This window comes from Nilaparvata lugens, chromosome X, assembly GCF_014356525.2.
Source record: "Nilaparvata lugens isolate BPH chromosome X, ASM1435652v1, whole genome shotgun sequence".
NCBI lineage: Eukaryota > Metazoa > Arthropoda > Insecta > Hemiptera > Delphacidae > Nilaparvata > Nilaparvata lugens.
This window is the reverse complement of record NC_052518.1, coordinates 45,232,678-45,244,302: the sequence shown is the minus strand read 5'-3', so window position 1 is coordinate 45,244,302 and position 11,625 is coordinate 45,232,678. Positions and strand designations below refer to the sequence as shown.

General features: G+C 36.5%; 1 long non-coding RNA gene across 1 annotated transcript; it reads right to left on the bottom strand.

Annotated features, from left to right (window-relative positions):
- Nucleotides 1–499: 499 nt before the first annotated feature.
- On the bottom strand, nt 500–3,866 carry LOC111062021. Its single transcript, XR_005572977.1, has 3 exons — nt 3,596–3,866; nt 2,432–2,768; nt 500–749 (listed from the first exon to the last, which is right to left on the bottom strand). It is a non-coding gene; the product is annotated as an uncharacterized LOC111062021 (long non-coding RNA).
- Nucleotides 3,867–11,625: the final 7,759 nt, after the last annotated feature.

Genomic DNA, 11,625 nt, shown 5'->3' with positions numbered 1-11,625 from the left:
CCCCAGCTGTATTGATATCAATACACATCAATATAAATCCATGGATACCTATTGATGTGTATTGGCCCAAATACCTATTGATATCAATATGTATCAATATAGATCCATGGATATCAATACATCCCCAGCTGTATTGATATCAATACACATCAATATAAATCCATGGATACCTATTGATGTGTATTGGCCCAAATACCTATTGATATAAATACAGATCAATAGAAATCCATGGGTAACAATGTATTAATATCAATACAGATCAATAGCCATCCATAAGCAACCTGTCCCCTTTATAGAAAAAATCCTTTCAAATCTCGTATAGCAGCTTAATAGGATGAAGATACCATTTGCAAATATTAGAATTCTAACTCAGCTGTGACTAGCATCAGACAAGGAAGTATACCAGTTTAAGAATTATCTAATAAATATAAGTAAATTAGATCCAGTGAATAGATGTTTATTGACAAAAATTGAGGAATGTAAATAATTGAGCCATGAATAAAATGCAAAATTGTTTATTAAAGTAGCTCATATATTATTATATTATTTATGAAGAAACATTACAGTACATATATATTATTCATGAATTAATATGTCCTTATCTGGGTGTGCTCCAGGAGATTTGAAGCTTTTTCTGTTTAGGGTTGCGATCTTTTGAGAAACGTACTGGTTAATGCTAGCGCATCTTAATTCCATCTCACTTCTCGAAGCATTCGGATTCTCCTCGAGGATCCGTCGTTTGAACATTTCTAGAACAAATAACAGTTCAAAGTAGGTTATTAAAATCTTAAGAAATTAGAAAATAAGGATTTTATTTCATGACTTAATCTACTAGCAAATTTATTTAATAACCTAAAAATGTATTTAAATATGCATGACTCTTCCTCACGTGAAAGGAAAGTAATATCAATGGTGGGTACAATGCAACTAAACTACCTGGCAGCAGAGAAGTTGGAGGTTGAGCCTGCAGTTGAACGTCATCTTGAATATACCAATGCACAGCCCATGTGGTTGCCAAATTGTTTCCCACTCTAACGCAGTGCTTGAATTTTAATGAGGATTGAAGCTCATTATTAAAGGTTCATTCCCACCAGGCTTGCAAAAAGATCCGTGTAATGTAGCCTTGAGTGGATTTTAGAAAGTTGATGCCTGAGCTATGACTGTGAGAGGGTCACTCTTGTCGACGCCGTGCTCCTCGTTACATTGGCTGCATCCCAATGAACTTCTTTGCTACCAGGTAGTGTACAACCATAAGTACGTTAACTAGTGAGCCCCCTGGGCTGAAGAGACCGCTATATCATTCTGATTTTAAAATCTACATGCAGCTTAAGCTCTTCTTAGAAATATTTTAAAAAACCTACAGAAAATGTATTTGAGAAATTTTGCTAATGATGAAAACTCTCACAGAAAAATAGAAAGAAAGATAGTTTCCTTACATAATCACATACATACTGTATGAATATAAATCTGAGTACCCTTTTTAAATTATTTCTTCAAGACATGTTTTGACTACTAATGTCATTTTCAAGTGATTGGAAAATAAATAAATACTAATGCATTAGTAGCCGAAACATGTTGTGACGAAATAATTTAAAAAGGGTACTCAGATTTATATTCAAATGTAGCCCAACAGTAAAAAGACAGTACTGTATGAATGTATATATATTTAATAATAGTTAATTTCAAAACTATCTCATAAGACAGTAAACTTGTATGTTTAGAGAAACAGATAATATCAATAGTAAGAGTACATGCATTGAAAGATTCAATTTCCTCACACAGAAATATTATGATGATAAATACACAAAAAAGAGCAAGTGAATAAACAGAATAATCTAGAAATTATAAATGCACTTGCACAAAGTTTAATTACAAAGGGTTCTTTCAATTCAAATAGGATTCCTAATGAAACCTATTCAATTATCCTAGGAAAAGAAAAAAATATTGAGTTGTTTCCATAATTCTCACAAACAAGCAAACCCACAGATGGACAGTGACTTTAGCAATTAATCTGAATAGCATTACTTTTTTAAATGAATGGAATGATCATAGAAATAACATGAAATCTAATTTCAGCTAACTAAAGGATAAATCAAACAAATTTTCTTCTTATGCACATTCAATGTTATTTGTATATCCTTGAAGAGGACGAAGGAATGAATCAATTTTGTTGTCCAACAAACTTGACCTGTAAAAACGTTTGAAGAATATGTGTTCAAAATTTGAAGCTTATTGATCAATTCTCTAAAGTGATTGTAGAAACAAACAGACAGAAAACAACTTTGACCTCTAGTAAGTCGAAAGTAAGAACTTGTTAATGCTCGTTCAATAAATATGGTCCTATATATTTATCCTCTGCTAGGATTAATGTAAGTTTTAAAAGGGTGTCTCCAACGATGGATTTTAAAATATGTGACAAAATAACACTTACTTCTTAAACTATCCATTTTTTGGGGTGTCAACATTGTTTTTGCTTGGAAGTCCTTGTGGACGTTCGATTTTCGTCCAGTCATGCTTCTTTTTTCGAGGACTTCTGGATCCCACAACAATGAGCATAAATTTTTAGTGAACTGGGAATCTCCAGCTTTCCCACTTTTGACATTTCCTGCAAGGATCAGTTTATCTTCACTCTCGCAGACATCATCATCACTTTTTACAAACAGGCTTCTTTTGAAACTTTTCCTCTTGGTCTGTGTTGTCAAATTCAAAAGTTCTTTTGTGTTGAATTCATTGCCTCTTTTTTTCAATTGTTTAACAGCCTTAGCCTCCTGAAGAGAAAGAAAATCATTGTTAGTATAATATAATAATAACAATAAAACTAATAGGAAAACTGGCATATGAGAATGATGAAGAAAGCAATAGTTCTTGGTACAACTAATATTGTATGCTAGCTCTTAAACCTCCTATCTAGAAAAGATAAGAAAGATCTAGAAAGAAATTCCATCTAGCTGTTTACCCTCAATATTTGCAGTAGCAGAAGTATTCGGGGTGATTTACAGCATTTAATTGGGAATTCGTTCAATAATAATAATAACAGACAATGACTCAGCTGAAAGTACTGACAGGTGATGTGCTTACTCCAGTTATAACCAACAAACCTAGAGGACTACAACTATAGTTTTCCTAAATTGGAATAAGAAATAGAGCTATTAATATAAATAGATGAGTCACTTGCTTGTTGAAAATGTCTAAATAAAGCTTGCCGCACCAGCAAACAACTGAATAAATTCTAATAGAAAGCAATTAAATTATATCTACTAGGCTAAATCAATTCAAATAAACTATTCAAAATTATTCGAAGTATAAAATAAAGATATTTTATAATAATGCTCACTATTCCATTAAAATTTATCTAGCCATTAGTCAACTAATCCATCCATCCACAGTCATATATTGCTATTAAGTTCATTATATTAGGATGAGTGTAGATTAGGCTAGTAGCCTACCTATGTGGTGTCATGAGGCTTTGAGGTTATGTGCCTAGTCTTTCAATAAGTTTATCATTTAAATAAATATAGTCTAAGTATCTAAGACTATAATAAATGTATTCTTCCATTATACAGTACATCAATAAAAACAAAATCACTTGACTTACCTTAAACCTGATCTTTCACAAAAATCACAAAACAACAGACACAAAAAAAACCGTTACGATCTAAATTCCCTCGGCATTGACAATGACCAACAACCGCCTTCCCATCAATAAACCCACTATCGATAAACCTACTATGAAAATATTGATATATCATCGATATTTGATTATTTATAATTATATATTTTCAAACTTGTTTGGGAATGCATTATTCAAATTACATATTTTAAATAAGTAAGAGTGGAATACTGTCCTAATTTCTACATTGTTTGATGCAATAAAACCAGTTTGCCCCAGAAAAAAGTTGGAATTTGTTTGTTTGATATATCAATTGTTGAAACTTCTATACGTTTTTCTCATAGTATAAAAATATATTGATATTTTAATTCGATACCATAGTAGACCTATGTATGGTGGGAATTTCAAAATTAATGATATTGACAATCTTATTAAAAAAAAATGATATCTCAGGTGCGGATTGATGATTTTTATGGGGGACATTTGTGCTTGACACTGAAATAATGTTGGGATCGATAAATAGTAGAAGTAGTTATTATTTGAATTGAAATCATTCAAAGTTCAAGTGTGTATAGTTCAGATACTGCACGATTTTCCCCATAAACTTTGATATCATTTGAAAAAGTGGTATAACTTTTCCAATTTTGGATAGAATCATTTGAAATTCTAGGATAAGATTGACAATATGAACAGAATCGTACATGATTTTTTAGAATTTTCCATGATCAAATACAAATTTTTTAAAAATTTAAACGTCAGTAGCACGTTAACGGCACGTCTGACAGGATTTTCGCAGAGGACAACATGTACTGGAAATTCACTTCTACACCCGAATCACTCATCAAAAATACATTGTTTCGAGAAAATTGAAAATCTGCCAAAAATATTACAAAGTTTTTAACTGCATTTAAAATTACCGCAAAAGGTCTATAAATCGTTAACGGTGCATTGTAGACGATTTTTGCAAGAGACAAAAAGTGCTGGAAATTCACTTCTACACCCGAATCAGTCATCAAAAATACATTGTTTCGGGAAAATTGAAAATCTGCCAAAATTATTCAGTTTTAAACTGCATTAAAAATTACCGCAATCCATGGACTCCTATTGATATCACTAAACTTGTAGTGATATCAATATAAGTTCATTGACTGTATTTACCGTGATTTCTATTGGTATCCATGGATTTCTATTGATATCCATGAGCTTCTATTGATATCACTAAACTTGCAGTGATATCAATATAAGTTCATTGACTCTATTTACTGTGATTTCTATTGATATCTATGAACTTCTATTGATATCACTAAACTTGTAGTGATATCAATATAAGTTCATTGACTGTATTTACCGTGATTTCTATTGGTATCCATAGATTTCTATTGATATCAATGAGCATGTATTGATATCCATGAGTACCTATTGATATCAATAGAGTTTTTCTATTGATTTCTATGGATCTCTTCCACTAGGGTTGGCAAAATGCTATTTGCCCAATTGGGTGCAATTACCGACAACCAATCTCTACCTAATATAGCTTGACATGAAATTTGATCGATTACAACAGCAGATAGCTTAGTATATACATCATTGTAAACAACTTCTACCTTGCATGAACCAAGGACGTGTAGCAGATTATTATTAACACCCCTTATAGCTCCAAAATAAGGCACTAATTGTGACAACAACTGGAGCTCTTTTGCAATAGCTGAGCTTAAAATAGTAATTTAACTCCCGGTATCCACTAGAAAACGCACTGATTTGCCATTAATGACAATATTCACAAATAATGAATCACACTGACCTGATTGTGATGAATTGACTGACACATTGACTGTGGATTTGACATAATTTACTCTTTGCTGGTCACAACATTCTGCCGTGTGACCTGTACGTTGACGCTTAAAACACATCCACTTATTAGCTGGACACTTATCAGGAGAATGCCTGGAGAAACAGTGACGGCATCTTTTTCTCAGTCCCTTTTCTGTCTGTTGAGAAGGCGACGGCGAGCGACCCCTGGAGACCAATGGACCCGCTCGACCCAGAGATGAACCCCTCTGCGACATGGATGACGACTGACCAGAAACCGACCAGGAACGTGCAGGAGACCCCGACCTTGGTGACGAATCCCATCGGGACTGGTATGATGACGGACTTGACGGCGGCTGCTCAGGATAACCCTGCCGTGGTGATGAACCTTGCCTGGACTGGCGAGACAAGGAACATGAAGACGTAGATGATACCATGAGAGTCTCTGTAGCATCACCAGCCAAGACCAAAGTGGACTTCTCAACCAATTCCATTTCTTATACTAGATGACAAGAAGTATCAAATTTCATGTCATCTGGCTCAGACAAAAGCCGACTCACGATTGACGTTTGTAGTAGGCCAGACACCAGTCTATCACGTAAAGCCTGGTAACGAAAGCTTCCAAATTTACAGGTGGTGGCCAAGCAAGATATCGCTGAAATATAGTCATGTAGCAACTCGCCTGCAAGCTGCTTCTGAGAATGAAATTTATATCGTTCTGGTATTACTTTACACACTGATTTAAATCGGTTTGTCAAAGCCTGTACGCACTGTTCATATGTGGCTGTTGCGATTTCGATGGGAGACAATGCTGTTTTCAACTCCGCATAGACAGATGGAGGAAGATTGACACAAAAGTGACCTTTTTTTACCTCATCCTTGAAACCCTCGATGCTAAAATATAGTTGGATACACTCCAAAAAGGATTCAAAGTCCTCCACACTGGGTTTGAAAACTGGAGGTTTGGACATGTTGACACAAGACATGTAAGTGAGGTTAGACTATAGTCTAAACATAGTCTATGATTTCAAACACACACATCAAACATGAATACAAAACACCGAACGAAAAAACATAACTATGACACAGTCCATAAATAAAGGCGCCAGAGTACATAACCACAAAATAGGAACACACGACACACAACTTCACCATTAATTATCTTGTCGCCAAATATAATGTTTATACTTTAATATGATTATTTGGAGTACTCGTTAATAAAAGACTGTTAGACACTTGATTCTTTATTGACTTATTACTTTTAACTCACAAAAAGACTTTACAGAACTAGACCATCCGACTGGCTTAATACAAAGACTTCACTCCATTGCTTTTCTGATGTCATGAGCAGGATGCCCAACACTACATGTTGAAGATACTCTTGCAGAACGGAGACATAGTTTCATCAATGTAGACTACGCGAGCATCATTCGACCACCCAATATCACTGGCTAATATTCTTCCCTTTTTACCCTTGCATTGTAGGAACTTTTGTTTGTCTATGTTCTTAACAAATCTAACAATGATAGGAGGTGCCATCTCACGATTTTTATCGGACAATCAATGACAGTTAGAAATCATGTCCTTATTGAAATCAAAGTTATTGAATGAAGATATGCTTTTCAGGATATCAAAAATGTTCTCATTGTCCTGTACTGGCACTCCAACAATATAAATGCTGTCTTTTCATGAGTACTGTTGCACACCTGCAATTTCACTATTGGCCCTATCTAGTTCATTTTGCAACTTTGCAATTTCACTTTTTGCCAAAGCTAAATCCTCAATACACGAATTGATTTTAACCCCTTGTTTTTTTTCTTCAATGTTGTTTTCCATCACGAACTGCTTATTATTAAATCACTTTTTGCTTTTGGAAAAAATGACTAGCAGTCAAATATTTTACAATAAATTAATAAATCACTCACTGGACAACGAGATCCTTCAGCAGTTCCGCCATCTTCTTGGTTGTACTCATAGACAAGTAGAAGGATAGGATGGCAATTTTTAGTGTGCTGTTGGTGTCCATTGGATTAGTGTCTGTTGGTGCTGTTGGTGTCTATTGGTGTCTATTGGGTTTCTTGTGGCTAAGAAGGTAATCAAAGAGGATGTGGGATTTGAAGTTGGTTTGTTCATTTGATATACATTGTCTATTGCTTTTAAATTGAGTGTATATTTCAAATTGTTCTATTGTGTCTAATTCTGGTCCTTTTTTTATGTGTATGATTTGTAGATCAGTATTTATGTTTGTGTGTTTGTGATTTTCTTGAATTAGGTGGTTGGCAAATGCAGATTCTGTTTTTGTTTTTAGTCCCTGAATATGTTCCTTGTATCTTTGATTGAAAGTACGGCCTGTCTGTCCGATATAGAATTTATCACTTTCAGAGCATTTTAGCTTGTATACTCCTGGGAGTTTGAGTTTTTTGTTGTCTTGAATTTTTTCTCTTTTAATTGCATCAATATCGCTTTTAATTTCATCAATGTTGCTTCTAAACGCCTTCAGTTCATTGATAATGAAGTCCTGTTTCCGATCAAGCCTCTGCGCCACGTTATCATCGAGTTGGTCGTTATCTGGGAAGGCCGGCTGATTGACGTTATTGCTAGCTGCTGCTTCTTCTCTTGAACCCTTCCTTTTAGGTGGCATGTTCAATATTGCACAACGAAATTAATAGCACCACGCAATACTGAATTCGCAAATTACTCAGGAATGGAGCACACTTATCAAAAACCGATTTCACACATCTATCACCTATCTACTACCCGACTACTATGCCAAATAACAAACTCATAACAAAGTGCTCACATTCACCGGTTGAAACAAACAAAAATTGAGGAGCTCCGAACAGCATGCCTTTCTATCTCAGCATTACCAAAAAACTGGAAACCCAAACTCGAAACAACCCGAAACTCGAACAAACATAAAACCTAACTGTTTGCTTCATCTTGTGATTTTGTTGTCAGAAAATTTCGTATTAGAGAAGTTATTTCTAAAAGACTTATGGTATCAGTGAGTACATATTATTTTGGCCTTTTTATTATATTTCAATTGGTATATAATTATCTATTATGTCCATAGTTGAACTGGTTAGGGTTCTGTTACTATAGTGAGGACCACGTTATAATGGCAGTGTGCGATTGTCAATAGTGTTGTTATTCTTGTCTAACATGCAACAAAACAGATAGCGCTATCTCTCTCTAGCTTTGCAATGTTGCCAGTTGGCCAGAAATATTTTATTTCACTTTTGACAGTGACTGTACAGAAGTAGACAAACAATCCTCAGCCGCCATGTTTTATTTTGATTTTTATAACAAAATTCTAAAGTAGAGGAGTCGTATAATTGATCTTAAATATTTTTTTGAATAATTTTTAGATATTACCTTATGAGAAACACAAATTATACTTGATATGACACTTAAAAGTTTATAAATTTGAGACCATTATAGACTTTGTCCATGCTTCAGTTTACCGGAATAGGTTAGGCTTACAATGGTACTGGTATAAATAATATTGAAAGGTTATTTCAGAATTTATCATTGAAATTTTCTTATTATAGATAAGATTTCTATTTTTCTATTATTTTAAAAAGAAAATGGAATAGAATACCTACCAAATAACTCAATTGCTATTGTTTTGAAGTTCATATTGGTGTATCACAGCTTTTGAAATGAGCCACCATTTCAGGTTTGTAAATCTGATGTCAGTTATGAAAGCAAAGTTTGGAATCAAATTATAAAAAATATATTTTATTGATGAATTAAATCAATTTGATATGAAATTGATTATTTTATCAAGGGAATTAGAATAAATATCAGATAGAATTTAATGGCATGAATTGAATAACAGCTGTATACACTCAGTGGCAAAATGGAGTCAATTTGACAATGTTGTTCTCATATGTTTCTTTACTGCCATTATAACGTGGACCTCACTAATACAATGAGGTCACTTTTAGGTTAAACTTAGGGTGACTTCGCCCCAGTATAGAAATTGTGATATTATGCAGGATATGATGCAAATACAATTCAAAATATGATGAATATTTTTATATATGAAAATTTTGTATATTGGGTATTCTACCCAATAAAACAAAATATTCACCTTGCTTGAGATTAATACAATGTTAAAATCAATTTTTAGCTGATTCTGCAGTTGGAGCCAACATGATAAAAATAGATCTTCAGGCAGCAGAAATGAAAATATTTTTCAAAAAATAGTTTGTGAATTTTTGAAGTAGATTTCATTAGTTTTCAATGTCATTATTCATTTTAGAGGTTAACAGTTGGTTTCACTTTGTCTAACTCTTGAAAATGAACTTTTTTCCACATATTCTCCAAAGTGGGACAAAGTCACTCCAACCCCTGATTCACATTGTCTCTTAAATTCAAAAAAAAATCTCTGTAAGAGTGGAGAAGAATACTAACTTCTTTTAATGAAAAATACTCTTCAAACACATTTCAGAATACAATAAAAAAAAAATTGCAAGAGATTTGTTGCAACTCAAGTATTGATTGCAAGCGGTTAAAATCTCAACTCCCCAAAATTGAGACAAAGTCACCCTGGTTTACCAGTACCTATAAAGCTTGTCACAAAGTAAAATTGTGACAAGAAAATGTTACTAGATAATTAATGATATTATTGAAAGATGCTCGGCTATCAGTAAGCTGGCTGACCCCAGAGATAAGGAGGGTACAGCATCTTCTGCACATCAAGAAGATTCTCACCGCCTCTGGCGGCAGCGCATTTTCATCCCCTCTACTTTGGGAGCATATTTAAGTGCTGGACGAGCCCCAGACCATAGCATTTGACTCCCAACTTTCCTCCTCCTTGTACAGCAGCCCATTGCTGATGACTCATCCATGGTAACTGTGGATAGGGACTTGAATGCTCTTCAGCAGAAAATGATCAAGTGTCAGGATGAGGCTGCAGTGTGGTTCTGTGCAAATGGTTTGCTTCTGAATAGAGATAAAACTCAGTTGTTGGTGCTTGCACTGAGACAAATCAATGAGGTCGCTGAGGGTGCAGGAAGTGGCAGGCTTCTTGGTCTCACACTTGACCGAAAGCTTTCTTGGAATGAGCACATCGATAGTGTATGCTCTAAACTCTCTAGATCCATATACTTGCTTCGTAGTCTGAGGGAATCAGGTACAGCGGCCCATCGGCTGCCAACCATCCCTCCTGTACAGCAGCCCATTGGCTGTTGTACACCCCCGTCCGTCCTCTCCTGGTACAGCAGCTCGTTGGCTGCTGTCCGTTCCCTCCAGGTACAGCAGCCCGTTGGCTACCATCCCTTTCCTCCTGGCACAGCGGCCTGTTGGCGACTGTCCATCCTCTCCAGGTACAGTGGCCCATTTGCTGCCATCCCTTCTGTTCATTCCCTCCAGGTACAGTGGCTCATTGGCCGCCATCCCTTCCATCCATCCTCTCCTGGTACAGCGGCCCATTGGCTGCCGTCCGTTCCCCTGGGGTACAGCAGCCCATTGGCTGTCATCCCTTTCCTCCTTGCACAGCAGCCTATTGGCTACTGTCCATCCTCTCCAGGTACAGTGGCCTGTTGGCTGTTGTCCCTTCTGTTCATTCCCTCTGGGTACAGCAGCCCATTGGCTGCCATCCCTTCTGTCCATCCTCTCCGGGTACAGTGTCCTGTTGGCTGCCGTCCCTTCCCTCCTGGCACAGCAGCCTGTTGGCTGTTGTCCATCCTCCCTGGGTACAGTGGCCTGTTGGCTGCCGTCCCTTCTGTCCATTCCCCCCTGGGTACAGCAGCCCATTGGCTGCCGTCCCTTCAGTCCATCCTCTCTGGGTACAGCAGCCTGTTGGCTGCCACCCCCTTCCATTCATCCTCACCAGGCACAGCGGCCCATTGGCTGCCATCCCTCCCCTCCTGGCACAGCAGCTCGTTGGCTGCCGTCCATCCTGTCCGGGTACAGTGGCTCGTTGGCTGCCGTCCCTTCCTTCCTGGCACAGTGGCTTGCTGAATGCCATCCATCCTCTCTGGGCACAGTGGCCCTTCATGCCATCAGAAGCAACAGGAGGTGCTATCCATGCCAGCTAAGCTACAGAGAAGAAATAAGAAAGAACTTTGACTTGCCTCCTTTCCCCGCCCACATTATGACTGAGCCAAGTCATCCAGTAGCAACACTTGGGTATCAATCACCTTCCTCTGAATGAGGTCTGTCAGAGTACTACAAAGCAAACTCCCTAAAACCAAATC